A 17,583-nucleotide genomic window follows, 5' to 3' on the forward strand; every position below is an offset into this window, starting at 1 on the left:
GAGAACTGAGTGGGCCATACCCCAAGACTCAGGGTTGCCATACACGTCCAAATGAAAAAGCTTCAAATAAAAGTTAATTGAAGGGGCGCCTGGGTGGCTCAGTCTGTTAAGCGGCTGCCTTCAGCTCAGGTCGTGATCCTAGGGTCCTGGGATCGAGCCCCATGTCCGGCTCTGTGCTCAGCGGGGAGCCTGCTTCTCCCTCTCCCTCTGCCTGCCTGTCTGCCTACTTGTGATCTCTCTCTCTCTCTCTGTCAAATAAATAAATAAAATCTTAAAAAAAAAAAAGTTAAAAAAAAAAGTTAATTGAAGACTAGAACTAGGAGGGACAGGAGAGGAGTAAGGGTGTGCAAATATACATACACTGTGAAGCAACACAAATAGGGAAGACTTAAAACTTAGAATTACAGGGGCGCCTGGGCAGCTCAGTCTGTGAAGTGTCTGCCTCGACCCAGGTCATGATCTCAGGGTCCCGGGATCAAGCCCCGCGTCGGGCTCCCTGCTCAGCGGGGAGTCTGCTTCTCCCGCTCCCTCTCCCTCTGTGTGCTCACTTTCTCTCTTTCCCTCTCTCCTGCTCTCGCTCTCTCAAATAAATAAATATAATCTTAAGGGAAAAAAAGAATTACAGAGTTGTAGTAAACCACCCTCTAGTAGACATCGCTACAGAAATTTGAAGGCTCTGGTGCGCTGACAATAACCAGGGCAGCCAACTCCTAACAAGAATAATATCAACTACAGCACTAAAGGCCTAGTAGAAAGAAAACTGTGCCCATTTCCAGGTACAGAGGTGATTTACTTTAGTTTCTACTGTCCTATACAATATGTCTGGCTTTGAAAAATAATTATAATTTTGTATAACCATACAAAAAGCAAAAAACAAACCACACTCCGAAGAGAGCAATCATCAAAACAAGACTCAGCTATGAAGCAAGTGTTGGAACTATCTAACAGGGAATTTAAATATGTTAAAGACTATTAACAGAAAAGGTGGACAACATGCTAGATCAGAGGGGTAATTTCAGCAGAGAAATGAGCACTACAGAATCAGTGAAGATAGATCAAGTCACCTGAAGTAAAACACAAAAAGAAAAGGGTGTGGGGAACAACCAAGAAGTGTGAAACAATATGAAACATTCTCACATATATGTAATTGAAATCCTACAAAGAGGTTAACAGAGCAGAAGAAATGGTTGAGAACGTTCCAAAATTAATGAGACACCAAACCACAGAGAATATCAATTAGGATAAATAACGAAAACAAAACAAATCTGCCTCATGATATCACTTTCAACTGCTAAAAGCAAAAAAAAGAGAAAATCTTTAAGGCAGCCAGAGATAAAAGAGACATTACCTACAGAAAAACAAAAACAAGAATTACACCAGGCTTCTTGTGGGAAAAAAAAAACAACAAAAAACCCCAACAAAACAAACAACAACAACAAAAAACCCATGAAAACCAGAAGACAGTGGAGTGATTTTTTTAAGTACTGAAGGGGAAAAACAACCACCACCACCACCTGTTAAGTCAAAATCCTATACCCAACAAAGATATCTTTCTAAAAATGATGGAGAAAAACTTTCTCAGAAATAAATACTGAAGAAATTCATCGCCAGGAGACTTAACCTACAAAAAATGTTAAAGAAGGTATTTTAGGCAGTAAGAATTTGAATAAGACGGAAACTTGGATCTACGAAAAGAAATGAAGAGCCCTAAAAATGTAATTGAAGTAACATAAAATCAGTCTTTTCTCTTTTTTTAAGAATTGCACCAAAAGATGACTTTCAAAAGCAAAAATAGCAATGTACTGTGTATTTACAGCATATGTAAAAGCAAAATAAATAACATCAATAGCATGAAGAAGAACTGGGAATGTACTGTGTAAGGCATTTATGCATACCTTAGAGAGACTGTGGGTTCAGCCCCAGACCACTGCTAGTAAAGCCAGTCAAATGAATTTTTTGGTTTCCCAGTACACTATACTGTAGCATATTAAGTGTGCAACAGCATTATGTCTACAAAAATTATGTACATACCTTAATTTAAAAATACTTCATTTTGGGGCACCTGGGTGGCTCAGTTGGTTAAGCGTCTGCCTTCGGCTCAGGTCACGATCCCAGGGTCCTGGGATCGAGCCCCGCATCGGGCTCCCTGCTCGGCGGGAAGCCTGCTTCTCCCTCTCCCTCTCCCCCTGCTTGTGTTCCCTCTTTCACTGTCTCTCTCTCTGTCAAATAAATAAATAAAATCTAAAAAAATAAAAAATAAAAATACTTCATTTTTAAATTACCATAAATATTATAAAATACTGTATCTATTAAAAAATGCTACCCATCATCTGAGCTCTCTGCAAGCTGTGATCCTTTTGCTGGTGGAGGGTCTTAGCTCGATGCTGCCGGCCGCTGACTGATCACGTCGGGGTTGCTGAAGGTTGGGCTGTCTGTGGCAGTTTCTTAAAACAAGAGAACAAATTTGTTGCACTGATTGACTCTTCCTTTCCCAAATGATTTCTCTGTAGCATGTGCTGTTGTCTGATAGCATTTTACCCACAGTAGAACTTCTCTCAAAACTGGAGTCAGTCCTCTCAAACCCTGCCAACCTATCAACTAAGGTTATGCAATATCCTAAATCCTTGTCATATTTCAACAGTCTTCAGAGCATCGTCACCGGGAGTAGACTCCATCTCAAGAAATCCCCTTCTTTGCTCCTCCATAGAAGCACCTCCTCATCCGTTCAAGTGTTATCCTGAGAGGGCAGCGGTTCGCTCACCTCTCCAGGCTCCACTTCTAGCTCTCTGGCTGTTTCCGCCACATCTGCAGTGACTTCCTCCACTGAGTCTTGAACCCCTCAACGTCCTCCACGAGGGCTGCCACCCACTTCTTCCAAACTCCTGTTAGTACTGACTTTGAACCATGGGAACATTTTCTTAATGGCGTCTGGAATGGTGAATCCTTTCCAGAAGATTCTCAATTTACCCAGATCGAGCACAGGAATCACCATCTATGGTGTGTCTCTTAAATAATACAGCCTTGCGAAGTGTGTCTCTTAAATATGACTTCAAAGTCAAAATTACTCCTTGCTCCGTGGGCTGCAGAATGGACGTTGCATTAGCAGGCATGAAAACAACACTAATCTCGCCGGACGTCATCAGAGCTCTTGGGTGACCAGGTACGATGTCGACGAGCGGTAATATTTCGAAAGGAATCTTTTTTTCTGAGCAGTAGGTCTCCACAGTGGGCTTCAGATATTTGGTAAACCATGTTGTAAACAGGTATGCTGTCGTCCAGGCCGAGCCGTTCCGTCTGCAGAGCACGGGCAGAGGAGAGGTAGCATAATTCTTAAGGGCCCTAAGAATTTTCCGGCTTCAGCTTCAAGTCACCAGCCGCATTAGCCCCTAACAGGGAAGTCAGCCCGTCCCTTGAACGTCTGAAGCCAGGCGCTGGCTTCTCTCCAGCTAGGACAGTCCCAGACGACCTCTTCTCCCCAGATAAGGCTGCCGCGTCTCCACGGAGCGTCTGTTTAGCAGCCGCCTTCCCGAGCGATCCTAGCTGGACCTTCTGCCAAACCTGCTGCAGCTTCTCCACCAGCGCGTGCTGCTTCACCTGGCACTTCCGTGTTTCCTTAAACCTCATGAGCCCCCCTCTGCTAGCTGCAGACTTTTCTTCTGCGGCTTCCTCACCTCCCTCAGCCTTCGTGGACTTGAAGAGAGTCAGGGCCTTGCTCTGGATGAGGCTTTGGCTTAAGGGAATACTGGGGCTGCTTTGATCTCCTATCCAGACCACCAAAATCTTCTCCCCATCAGCGACGAGGCCGTTGTGCTTTCTTATCACTCATGTGTTCGCTGGAGTAGCGCTCTTAACTTCCTTCGAGAACCTTTCCTTGGCATTTGCAACGTGGACTTTTGGCACAAGAGGCCTACCTTTCGGCCTATCTTGGCTTTAGACATCCCTTCCTCGCCAAGCTTAATCATTTCTAGCTTTGATTTCAAGTGAGATATGTGTGACTCTTCCTTTCACTTGAGCACTTAGAGGCCATTACAGGGTTATTAATTGGCCTAATGTCCATATTGTTGTGTCGCAGGGGACAGGGAGGCCCAAAGGGGTGGGGGGGGGTGGACTCACAGTCCACAGAGCAGTCAGAACATACACAACATTTATAAATTAAGTTCACCGTCTTAAAAAAGAAAAGCTCACCGTCCTAATGGGCACAGTTTGTGGCACCCCAAAACAATTATAATAGTAACATCAAAGATCAATGATCACACATCACCGAAACAAATATGATAATAATGAAACTGTCTGAAATACTGAGAATTACCCAACTGTGACACAGAGACACAAAGGGAGTAAATGCTGTTGGAAAAACTGCACCAATAAAAAACCCTGCTCAACGCAGGTTGCCACAAACCTTCAATTTGTACAAAAAAAAAAAAAAAAAAAGGCAGTATCTGTGCAGCACAATAACACAGTATGCTGTTCCGTACTGTGGAGCAGTACAGTATCACCTGAAGGTAAACTGTGGATGAATTTAAAGTGTACAACGTGAGGGGAGAGGAAGACGTGAGGCACTATGGCAAGAGAAAGTGACGAGTGCCCTTCGTTGTCACGCAGAGGGGAGCAGGCAGCCACTATCCCACTCGGCCTCCACGACCACTCTTCGGGCCGCCTACCACCGGATCCTTGATAAAGTGAAGCTCTTGCTGGCGGAGAAATTGAGGCCGTTGGACAACCACCTGGCAGGTCCCAGTCTTTTTCTGAGCTCCAATTATGAAATGGGGGTGGTGTGTGCTGGATTGGCTGACATGGCCAGACCTGCAGAGAAACTCAGCACAACTCAATTTGCTATGTTGACGGCTACAGGGTTTATGTGGTCAGGAGACTCACTTGTTAATTGTTCCAAAAAGCTGGAGTCTGTTTGCTGTTAATTTCTTTGTGGGGGCAGCAGGAGTTTTTCAGTTCTTTTATATTTGGAGATATGACCAAGAACTAAAAGTTAAAGCAAACAAGTAAGAGTTCCTGACCACTGGAACAATCTAGATGTGGACATAACCACTGGGAGTAATCTCATTTATTATTTGGCTGTTGACAAGTTGATATTCACTGTGCTACTGCTTGGAAGGCATTAAAAAAAAAAATCAAACTCTAAACTGGGGGCTAATACTTGATTCAACAGAAAAATAAAGCAGATTTGTAATAACAAACAAATAAAATATATACTGCCAAGCCAGGGCTGGCCCCGGCAGGGCTGGCGACATGGAGCCGCTGTACCAGCAAACGCACAAGCCGGTCCGTAAGACCTAGTCTCAAAAGGGAGGGCTTGAGATGGCAAATAGTCTCTGCACTTAGTAGAAAACAAAATCCAAGCAAACACAGACCAGATATTCAGCCATCTAGACTGTCTGGAGATTTTGTCCAGCAAGGAGCCCTCAAACAAAAGACAGAATGCCAAACTTCATGTTGACCACTGAAAGCATCATGTCCAGCACCTGTAGAATGCTTGGAAACTTCCAGCATCAGTGATACATAAGAGAGCAGGAGAGATAGCAAGAGGGGCTTCGGTATCACACTTCCACCACTAAGGACTCAGCGCCATCCTAATGGATGACTCGCGGCATTCTCCCTCCAGAAAATTCACCATGGCATAGATGACCTCATTGGAGTAGGGCGCAGTTATTCTGGAAGGACTGAGGGCCCAGAGACTGACCTTGAAGGGGGCTCAGAAGAAGATCCTTGATACTGCCAACATGCTGAGCTTGTTACAGCATGAGGTGAGAAGCGGGCTTTCCAGGACAAGTACTTTATGACTGGAGGGATGCTGCTCACCTGTGTGGTCATGTTCCTTGTGGTACAGTACCTGACGTGAGCCAGCCAAGCCCACCAGCTGAACAACGTTCCCCTGTGTGAGAGTCTGTGTGAGTGTGTGTGTGTGTGTGTGTGAGAGAGAGAGGGGAGCCCAGAGGCTGCCTTCTGAAATGTATGCCCATCTTAACTGTGAAGACCCCTCGGAAGTAACTGTGATCCGTAACCCAGTGGGAGTTTCAAATCTGCTGTTTGCTGTGACACCTCGGTGGGGAAGCTAGGGCCACCAAGAAGCATGGTGCTTAGGAAATGAAAGAAGTTCCTTTTCTCTCTCTCAAAATAAATAAACAGAAATTTTTAAAAAATGTACACTATAAACCCAAAGGCAACAAGTATAAAAATATTTTAAGACGTATGAATAATAAGTCAACAGAAGAGATAAAATGGAATCATAATACATGCTAAATTAAACCCAGAAAAGGCAGAAAAAGAGGGAAAAGAAAACAAGAAATAAATGATGAACAGAAAACAGCTAACCAGATGGTAGATTTTAACCAAATCCTATCAATAACCATCAATGGCTGCCTGGGGCCAGAGGAGAGAGGAGGGACTGGCAAAGGAGGACGCGGGAACTGGGTGGGGTGATGGACACTTCCTAAGTCTTAACTGGGGTGGCAGATGTCAATCCTCCTAGAACTGTATGTTTAAAACGGGTGCATCCTACTGTGTGTAAATTATACCTCAATAAAGTTTATTTTTACCAGTAAAGAATGAAAAATTAAAGAAAAAACAAATTACTGAAGTAATTAAGGATGCCCGCTCTGGGCCAGACTGCCCAGCCTCACTCCCTAGAGCACTAACATGGCCATTAGTCATCCTCCCCTCAACTCAGCTCTCTCGACCTAGAACACCTGCCTCATGGGCGTGCCCTGAGGAGGCAGTAAGTGCTTCCAGCCCCAGGCTGGCACACAGGTAGCAGCCATCCAGCGCTGGCTCGCACTATGTTCATAACGAAGAACTCATGTTTGCACATGGAATCATATATGGCGGCTCCTTGAGGGAGAGGTCACTACCTCTGCTCTAGGCAAATGAATGTCAGCTGACTAAAGGCTCAAAGACTGAATTTTTAAAAAATCACTGGAACGGGCGCCTGGGTGGCTCAGACGGTTGGGCGTCTGCCTTCGGCTCAGGTCATGATCCCAGGATCCTGGGATCGAGTCCCGCATCGGGCTCCCTGCTCCCTGGGAGCCTGCTTCTCCCTCTGCCTCTGTCTCTCTCTCTCTCTCTGTCTCTCATGAATAAATAAATAAAAATCTTAAAAAAAAAAAAAAATCACTGGACCAGATAGCTCAAAATGCATTCCAATGCATTATATTCTTATTATCTCAAGAGATGATTTTTAAATTACTCAACTCTGTTTTTCAGGTTAAGATACATTTTATTTTTTTTTAAAGTACCTGCTCTGTGTTTTTAGAGTTGTTAACCAAAATCAAATGAGAAGAGACTAAGTGATCATGAGCTGAAAGCTCTGGAAGCCTCCCCTCGGAGAAGCTGGCTCTTCTAGATGCTTCTTATAGTAAAGGGGTTGTGGGGTTCCCAGGACCGAGCACCTTCTCAGATCCATGCTTGGAAACTCGGGGCCAGATCCGCTGAAGATCAACTGCAGCGGTGCAAAAGAAACTGCCAAGTAATCGTCCCGTTAAAGGTGTCTGTTCTCACCTGATGGTCTGTGGTGAGTGCAAAGAAATGCTAAATGCAAATAAAACATATTATCAGAAATAAATTGATAGGGGTACCTGGGTGGCTCAGCTGGTTAAGCAGCTGCCTTCGGCTCAAGTCACGATCCCAGGGTCCTGGGATTGAACCCCATGTCGGGCTCCCTGCTCAGCTCCCTGCTTCTCCCTCTGCCTCTGCCTGCCCCTCCCCCTGCTTGTGCTCTGTCAAATAAAATCTTTTATTAAAAAAAGGAAATAAATTGATAGAAACACGCCTTACAATTAGAAAATATTCCATTTTTCCTACATTCCTACTTCTGTACGGTTCAGTCAGTATCTATGGAAGACCTACCAGGTGCTGGAGATGGATCCAAAGACCACGTACATGTTCTGGCTCTTGAGAAAATGGCATGGGAGTGGACTGTTTCAACATCATGAAAGAAAAAGTATCAATATAAAAAGATGTGCACGTTACTACAGAAGCCCCGACGACAGGAAACGACTCACGTCAAACTACAAAGCTAAGAACCAAGTGCCAGGCATTATGCGCAATAAATGCCATGCACGTATTTCCTCTGATAACTCTTAGGATGACCCCAAAGGCAGGCACTCCTGTCTTATTTAAAAAGCTATGGCAGGGGCGCCTGGGTGGCTCAGTTGGTTAAGCAACTGCCTTCGGCTCAAGTCATGATCCTGGAGTCCCTGGATCGAGTCCCGCATCGGGCTCCCTGCTCGGCAGGGAGTCTGCTTCTCCCTCTGACCCTCCCCCCTCTCATGCTTTCTCTATCTCATTCTCTCTCAAATGAATAAATAAAATCTTAAAAAAAAAGCTATGGCACCTAAGGAACAGACCCATCACGGAAGCCCACGTGACATCACAGAGCTAGGATTCAAATCCAGGCAATGTGAATCCTGCATCTGTACTCACAAGACCACAAAAGATCTGCCCGTTAGCCACCTGGAAAGTGCCTCTCCTCTTCCAGTGCAGCTCAGGCATCTCCTCTTTAAAAGCTGACTCCCCCCACGCCCACTCTCTCCCAGTCTGGGCAGTTAGGACCGGCCTCCTTTCGGCACAGCACTTCCAGACCACACGCACTCCTCTCTCCCTCTCCCGAGAAACTGACCACAGACTTTGTCCCAAGCACATTCCTTCTTCTAAATGTCACTCCTAGGACAGGCAGTGTCCATGGAATGAGCAAGCAGAAAACTCTCCAGTGGTTTTCAAGTGGTGGCAGCAGACCGGAGAGGCCGGCTGCCTGACCGGGAGCTACCTGAGCTGTCCACCGGGAGAATGTGTGCAAGACGACCCTGAAATCACACACACGTTGTACAACCAAGTGCCCGCACCGCCACTTCAAAAACGACACCTAGGACCAATAACAAAGGAGGAAAATGCAGAGTCTCTTTATAGACGGTTCTGAACGAGAATGTTGGCACCGGCCAGTGGTGGATGGTTAGAGCTGACACTGTACTCAGACAGGGTCCTAAAGGCTCAGCGGGAGGGAAAATGCAACCAGTGAGCACAAGTCTGAGAAGGGTGCTTGCCTGTACGCTTGGCCAGGGAGGAGAAATGGCCAGAGATGCAGATCTACACCAGTGTACTGATAGAAGCTGGTGTCTGGCTGGCTGGCCCAGGAACCTGGAAAGAACAAAAAGGGATGACTGGAGGCAGAGGGCTCTAGAGGAGGGGCCTGAGGTTGGGCATGGAGCGCAAGGAAATCTGTATCCTCTGTGAGTGCTCAGCAATGACAGCCACTGCCAAAGCAGCTCTCAAAACAGTGGGTGAGATGTGCTGCCCTGCATATGTATGTCTCTGAGCTTCTTTCCTCAACACTTATTCAAATACGCTCATGAACAAAGAGACACGGCAGCAAGGATGGGAGTGATGAACGTGCTCAGTGACATGAACTTCCACCAAGGATGATCTGGATTCTCCAATGCTAGGTATCTGCAGGACATAGCTTCTCTGGTGTTTGGCATTTCGTGCTTGCTCCAGCACTGGACTCACTCAGGAAGCAACAACATACCTGGGAGGAGCCCCAGGGACTCTGGACTTGTGCCCCAGCCTCAATGACTGCTTCCTGCACCCTCTCCTCAGCCCCATGCCTCAGCACATAGAAGGGTTCCTGCAAGGTTGGCTGTCTAGTGAACCTATTACCACCCAATCTTGTCCCACACAGGGACCTGGAGCCGCCCTGGCCCAAGTGACAGACAAGTGTGTGCAGGCCTGGTTAGGAGGTTGCTGCTCCAGCAACCAGTTCTGCTGATGCTTCCCAGACGCCTGCACACCTGCCCATCAATGCTGGCTCACCTGAACCCTAGAGGAATGTTTCCATGGCCCTCCCAACGCATGCCTACAGGGGGCCCTGACTGCCTCTGCATGCCCACCCGTCCGCCTCAGCTGGCCTGCACCCCAGACTGATCCTGCTTGCCTAGTAAGTACGGACTAGCTCTGGCCCAGGCAACCATCTGTATTCCAACAAGATATGAACCCCAGTCTCGGGGTATGGCCCCCTTCCAAATGTATCCTTCCTCGGGGGTACTATCCCTCAGCCCTGGAGTATACTTTAGCGTTCTCTTTCCAGTTTATAGCTACTCTGTCAAAGCTCACTAATTTCTTAATATATTAAATTTCCCTTGTTTAAATTACTATATGGTTTGTCTCCTGATTGGACCCAGACTGATATACCCTGTTCTCCAGTGTCACCACCTATGAACTTGCTGACCAACTTTTCACTGTTAGGACACAATACTGACCAAGGAGTTTGTTTTAGGATAACAGTGAGGTAATGACCCATGGTCATGGGATTCACTCATCTTGTCACATACTCCATCACCCAAAACAGCTGGCTGCAGAAAATGGTGAAATGGCCCACTGGGGACTCACCACATCAAACAGGAGACCTTTGGGGTTAGAGAACTGTCCCACAAGACATAGCTATATATATTCTGCACAGATGCCCAATAGATGGTGCTGCTTCTCCAGGAAAGAAGGGTCCAAATCCAAGTAGCATCTCTGATTTACACTTTCTGGACCAATCCAGAAACTTTTTCCTTCCAACCCCCACAACTTTGGGTTCTGATAAGTTTGAAGTCTTAGTACCCAAGAGCTGAACCAGGTGACAGTAGTTTCAGTACACACTAGAAGCTAGCCTGGCCATCTGGACTTCTGGTACCTCTGAACCAACATGTTCAACAATAACAAACACTGACTAGATATTGTGATGGTCAAAGGTAAAGAGAACATGAGACAAGTTGTGGAATCCCAGAAGTATGTCTTTACAAAAATACATATTTCTGAATTAAGCTTCCTTCTAAAATGTTGACACATCTGGCAAGAGCAGCAACATCAATGCTGATAAATTTTCCCAACTATCTGAATTTATGTTGCAAAACAGCATGAAGAAAAATTAATAAAACATTACCCCAAACCATATGTCCCACCCCAAACAAAACTGAGTCAGCTATGACTTTGTTTTCATACATACACATGCTTCTAAATAAAATATACTTGGAATAAATAGTGCCCGGCTGGCTCAGTTGGTGGAGCATGTGACTTGATCTCAGGGTCATGAGTTGGAGCCCCGACCGGGCACAGAAATTACTTTAAAAAAATTATTTTAATAAACAAACAAATAAGAATATATTGGAATACCTTCACCTCTCAGCGCCATTTACGGTCAAGGGCAGGCTAACGCAAATAGAACAGTAGCAGTGGTTAAGAAGAGAAACTGCAGAAAGGCAGCAGTGTGTGGTATAGAGAGACTGGAGCCAGGATACCTGGGTTCAAATCCCAACTCTACCTCCTAATAAGCTGTGTAACCTTGAGAAGTCACTCATATTTGCAGAACTCATTTTTTCCTTTTTTTTTTTTTAAAGATTTTACTTATTTTTTTTTTTTTTAAGATTTTATTTATTTATTTGACAGAGAGAGACACAGCGAGAGAGGGAACACAAGCAGGGGGAGCAGAGGGAGAGGGAGAAGCAGGCTTCCCGCGGAACAGGGAGCCCAGTGTGGGGCTCGATCCCAGGACCCTGGGATCATGACCTGAGCCGAAGGCAGACGCTTAACGACTGAGCCACCCAGGCGCCCCAAGATTCACTTATTTAAAAAATTCATACCCCCAGTGTGGGGCAAGAGTCGCATGCTCCACTGACTGAGCCGGTCAGGTGCCCAGAACTCATTTTTCTTCTTCTGAGAAATAGAGATACCTCATAAGATATTAAAAAATATTAAGTTTTCTTTTTTTTTTAAGTAAGTTCCACACCCAGCCTGGAGCCCAATGTGGGACTTGAACTCACGACCCTGAGATCAAGACCTTAGCCGAGATCAAGAATTGGGTGCTTAAGCAACAGAGCCACCCAAGTGCCCCTAAGTTGTTTATTTTTTTTACTTTTTTATTGTTTTTAAAGATTAATTATTGGAGAATGAGAAAGAGAGGGGGGAAGGGAGAGAGAGAGAGAATCTCTGAGCAGATGCCCCACCAAGCACAGAGTCAGATGTGGGGCTCGAGCCCACCACCCACAAGATCACAACCTGAGCCGAAACCAAGAGGTGGATGCCCAACCAACTGAGCCACCCAAGTGCCCCAAGTTTATTTTTTAATGCAATACTGAACCCTATGGCTGCTTAGAAAATATATACTTAAAATACTGTACAAGTGTGGTTGAAAACTACTCACTGTTCACCTTTAAGCAAGTCATTAACACTGCAAGCCTCAGTTTCCTTATTTGTAAATGGAGGATTAAAAAAATCCACCCAGGAGGGGCGCCTGGGTGGCTCAGTCGTTAAGCATCTGCCTTCAGCTCAGGTCATGATCCCAGGGTCCTGGGATTGAGCCCCGCATTGGGCTCCCTGCTCAGTGGGGAGCCTGCTTCTCCCTCTCCCACTCCCCCTGCTTGTGTTCCCTCTCCCACTCCCCCTGCTTGTGTTCCCTCTCTCACTGTGTCTCTCTCTGTCAAATAAGTAAATAAAATCTTTAAAAAAATAAAAAATAAAAAAATCCACTCAGAAGGTTGCCACAGAATCAAATGAGATATGACAAGTAAAGTGCTTAATAGAATGTAAGACACAGTAATCATTAAGTCAAAATGGCCGCCGTTTATTATCATTAAACTGACAGCATTTTTTAAATGGGCAAAATAAAACAGGCAAATGCAAATAAAATGAATGCATGGGTAGCAATTTAAAATCAGAGAAACATAAGTGGGGTGCCTGGCTGGTGTGGTCAGTGGAGCACGCAATTCTTGATCTCGGGGCTGTGAGTTTGAGCTCCACACTGGGTGTAGAGATCACTTAAAAATAAAACACTAAAAAGAAAAGAAAAACATTATAAGTAACAAGGTTACTCTGCTAATAGGAGGTATACTTTTAATAAAAATAGGAAGGTCATAACTCAATATAAAAATAAACATGTTGAGGGGCGCCTGGGTGGCTCAGTCATTAAGCGTCTGCCTTCGGCTCAGGTCATGATCTCAGGGTCCTGGGATCGAGCCCCCGCATCGGGCTCCCTGCTCCGCGGGAAGCCTGCTTCTCCGTCTCCCACTCCCCCTGCTTGTGTTCCCTCTCTCGCTGTGTCTCTCTCTCTGTCAAACAAATAAATAAAATCTTAAAAAAAAAAAAAATGTTAAATATATAATGCAAAAGCCAGTGAAGTCTCCAATAAAAATTAACGGAGATTACCAACCATCAAACAGGGCACCTATCAATCTGTAACAAACCAAGTAGAGAAAAACAAAAATGACAAATTTAAAGAAGGCTTATTTGTTGGATTTATGTCAAGATTTAAAACTCCGCTGAATACTTCTAGTGTTAAGCTCCATGAAACACTTGGAAAACCGATCAAATAAGCTACCAAAAACCAAACAAAAACCTATATTACAAAAGACAAAAGTTATACAGGCCATATTCACTTAAAAACAACAAATAGGGGGGCGCCTGGGTGGCTCATTTGTTAAGCGTCTGCCTTCGGCTCAGGTCATGATCCCAGTGTCCTGGGATCGAGCCCCGCATCAGGCTCCCTGCTCGGCGGGAAGCCTGCTTCTCCCTCTCCCACTCCCCCTGCTTGTGTTCCCTCTCTCGCTTTCTCTCTCTCTGTCAAATAAATAAATAAAATCTTTAAAAAATAATAAAGTAAAATAAAGTCCCAGTACTTACACCTTAGTAACTAACACATAATATGCGCTAACTGAATGTGTGCTGAGTAAACAGATCCAGAAAAACAACAAAACTGAGAACACCATGTATCAAAAAACTTTTTGTAAATGGAGGATTTGTGTGTCTGGCCAAAGTTGTACTTAAAGTTAAGCTCATAGCTTTAACAACTAGTAGTATTTTGAAGTGAAAAAAAAAAAAAATTCAGCTCACAATTAGAAATTAATTCAGAAAACTGCCCTCCCCAAAACAGGAACAAATTATTAATAAATATGAAAAGTTAATGACTTAGTAAAGGGCACTGTTCAACAATAAAAAGTAGTTAAATGCAAATAATGAATCATGGAACACTCATCAAGAACTAATGATGTAATGTATGGTGATTAACATAACACAATAATAATAAAAAAGTAGTTAAAATGTGGCACATCTCTCTGAACTGTATGCTTAAAAATGGTTGAAATGGCACATTTTATGATATATATTTTTACCACTATTAAAAAGTTTTTTTTTTTTTTAAGAAGGGCAAATTAAGGGGGGGGGTGGATACTGAAAATTAAAAAAAAACACAACAGATTAAAAAAGAACTGTTCTAGAGAGTTTAACAGATGATTATCCTTTAAGAAACAGAGTATTCCTGAGCACTAACAATGTGCATACTTCACAGGGTTAAAAATTAAATGTTCTAACACCAGAAACATCTTAGAATCATGAAAAGCACATGATAACAATTAGCATTCATGGAGTCCTACTAAGATTCTCACTCTCTCATCTACCTCAAACCACCCACACCTTCCCCAAAGCCATGGTTTTAAATTAATTCCTACCACTGTTCCACTATCTATGGATGTTCTCGAGTCAGTTTATTTTCTACAACAGACTCCTGATGTTCTCCAGGACACATAAGGACCTTCAAGAAGACCTACTGTAACAAATCACTGAAACAGTTAAATGACCTCATCAGACCTTTAAGAAACATCTAAGATTAAAATAAGTTCTGCCTCTAGGTACGCACTGCACTTTTGGACATTCTTGTATTAATCTCAGGAGATGGTCACTGTTCACAGGGCAGGAAAACCACAACAAAGCTCAAGTGAAACGCCAGTGGGGTGTGGGCAGCCAGCAGCTAAGTAACCTCCAGACAAAACCAGGAGCTTCAAGATTCCTCCTTTTCAAATTCATGCCTTCACAAAATTGACATTAGAATGGTAACCATTAGTTACATCAAAATAAATGAATATCTGGAACAATTATTACATGGACTCCACAATATTCTCAATTCTGAGATATTTTAGTTCTCATGTCAACTAAAAGCCTGAGGTAATATAATTTTGAGTTCAATAAAACTCAAGCGACCACATTAAATCCTCAAAAATGCTGTATGGAAATTACTGTCTAAACCACAAAGACTGGTCAGAGTCCGCACACCACCGTCTTAGGGGGCCCCACACCTGTTACGGTACCTCCCCAGGCCCTGACAACCAAGAGGGCAGGCGCTGCCTGGCCTGGCCCCTTGCTCGTGCAGCTGGCCCTGAACAAGTCCTTGGTCTTTCTCTGCCCGTTTCCTCAACATGAAGTGGCGACAAGAGCACCTGTGCTTCGGGTCACCGTGAGGACAGAAGGGAGACGCGCACACATGGGCCGCACAATAGCGCTTGACGTGGGAAGTGCTGTGGGGAGGCCAGCTAAAGTTCACACATCACTGTCAGCTTGTGGCAGAGCTCCTCAGCGACTAACTGCTTACACTGGAAATTAATGCCAAAAGAACTATATAAATTAATTTCTGACTTCTATTATAGTTCTGGACTGCTGCTATTTCTATCTCATTGCTGTCCAACTCACCTACAGCATAAGCCTCCTGGGAGCAGCAACCACTCCACCCCACACTTCCTTGCAACCCGACCATGCCAAACAATATACAACGAGACTGATGGATGTTCTTCCAGTGTTACAATCCCAGTATCTAGCATGTACCCAACACATCAAAAATCTTCAGTAAATGTTTGCTCAATGAATAAATCTGCATTCTTTTAACTATTTCAACTTGAAGTCCAAGGCTCCGACACCCCTTGGTGAGTCTGGCCCTAGTAACCACACCTCTGCACAAACTGTCGGTGACCCAGTCGCTGGGCATCAACCGTGACTTCTCTCACTCGGGCAAACGCTGTGGTTCTCTGCACAGACGATGCGCTCTTTGCTCCCTCCCTCTCCCCTGCACCAACAGGACGGCAAGCAGCAAGCTCTCTAACCGAGGGCTTGGGCCAGGAGCATCTTACATATCTTGGGAGAGAGGCGGTTAGAGGGCTGGGGACCCTCAAACAGAGGGGGAAGGAAGCTTTTATTCTTTTTTTTTTTTTTTTAAATTTCATTTGGCTTTTCAATACTTCCAAGAGGGCAGAGGGTTACTACCTGTACCCAAATAACACTTTGGTAACCAGAATTAACTGATAAATTCATGTTGCTTCTGATTTTAATGTGTTTTTTTTTTTTTAAGATTTTATTTATTTATTTGACAGAGAGAGACACAGCAAAAGAGGGAACATAAAGCAGGGGGAGTGGGAGAGGGAGACGCAGGCTTCCCTCTGAGCAGGGAGCCCGATGCGGGGCTCGATCCCAGGACCCTGGGATGATGACCTGAGCTGAAGGCAGACGCTTAACGACTGAGCCACCAAGGCACCCCTCATGTTCATTTTTTAATTAATGCCAAATGATTAATTCATGTAATAAAAAAACTGTGCATGTAATATTTATTGAAAACTCCTCTGTTCCAAATCTATTTAAGGCAGTTAGATGTAAGCATTAAAAATGTAAGAGAGGTGGGCACCTAGCTGGCCCAGTCAGTGGAGCATGGAACTCTTGATCTTGGGGTCGTGAATTTGAGCCCCGTGTTGAGCTTAGAGATTACTTAATAATAATGATGATGATAATGATGATGATGGGCGCCTGGGCGGCTCAGTCGCTTGAACAACTGCCTTCGGCTCAGGTCAAGATCCCAGCCCCACATCGGGCTCCCTGCTCTGTCGGGAGCCTGCTTCTCCCTCTCCCTCTGCTGCTCCCCCTGCTTGTGCGCTCTCTCTCTGTCAAATAAATAAAATCTTAAAAAAAATAAAAAATAAAAATGATGATGATGATGATGATGATGTAAGAGGAGTCACAGGTTCTAGTGTTACAGAACCTCAAGGGCCCGTTCTTGGGCTCTCCCCACTGATGCCTCACCCCACCAGCCACATGCACACCATCAAGACACACTCAACTCCCAGAAGTTGGTTTGGGGCTCAATGTCTATGGTGGAGAGGGCTGGGAAGATGGTAGAGTAGGAGAACTCTAAGCCTGCCTTATTCCACAGATACAACAAGGTAACAACAGATCAGTGTAACTAACCCAGAAAACGATCCGAAGACTGACAGAACAAACTCCACATCGAAGGCTGGAAGGGTGAAGACACAGTGTGGGAGCAAAACAGACCATGGTCCACAATGGAAACGGAGCCAATGGTATAGAGAAGAGCAACAGTCAGATGTCTGTGGAACAACTGCCTAATCCTCATCCCCTCCTGGATGTCTCGAGGCTCTTGCAGTTCAACACGTCCAAAACCAAACTTAGATGTGGCAGCAGTGAACCAGAGAACCTGGGTGTCATCAATGCAAAGAAAATGGAAGGTAGGTAGGCCCGGCCAGCTTAGTGCGTGGAACAGCCTAGCCTGCCCCACGTGAAGCACACCTCTGAGAAGTTGCCTATGCCCCCCATCCCAAAAGCAGAGATCATTCACCTGTCGAATGCCCACCCCACACCTGACACCAGGCCTCTAACGGTCTTCCCGCTTCAGTCTTTGCCCCTTACATCCACAAAGCATCAGCAGTCGTTCTTGTAGAACCTAAGTCACAGCGTATCACTCTTCTGCTCAAGATCCTCCCATGTTCCCAT

The 17,583-nt window shown here is 44.9% G+C and overlaps 2 pseudogenes; both read left to right on the forward strand.

Annotated features, from left to right (window-relative positions):
* The first annotated feature begins 3,165 nt into the window (after positions 1-3,165).
* LOC110569753 lies at positions 3,166-5,001 on the forward strand (annotated as a pseudogene).
* Positions 5,002-5,244: 243 nt separating this feature from the next.
* On the forward strand, positions 5,245-5,854 carry LOC110569781 (annotated as a pseudogene).
* Positions 5,855-17,583: the final 11,729 nt, after the last annotated feature.

The sequence above is a fragment of the Neomonachus schauinslandi genome, chromosome 2, assembly GCF_002201575.2.
Source record: "Neomonachus schauinslandi chromosome 2, ASM220157v2, whole genome shotgun sequence".
Lineage (NCBI taxonomy): Eukaryota > Metazoa > Chordata > Mammalia > Carnivora > Phocidae > Neomonachus > Neomonachus schauinslandi.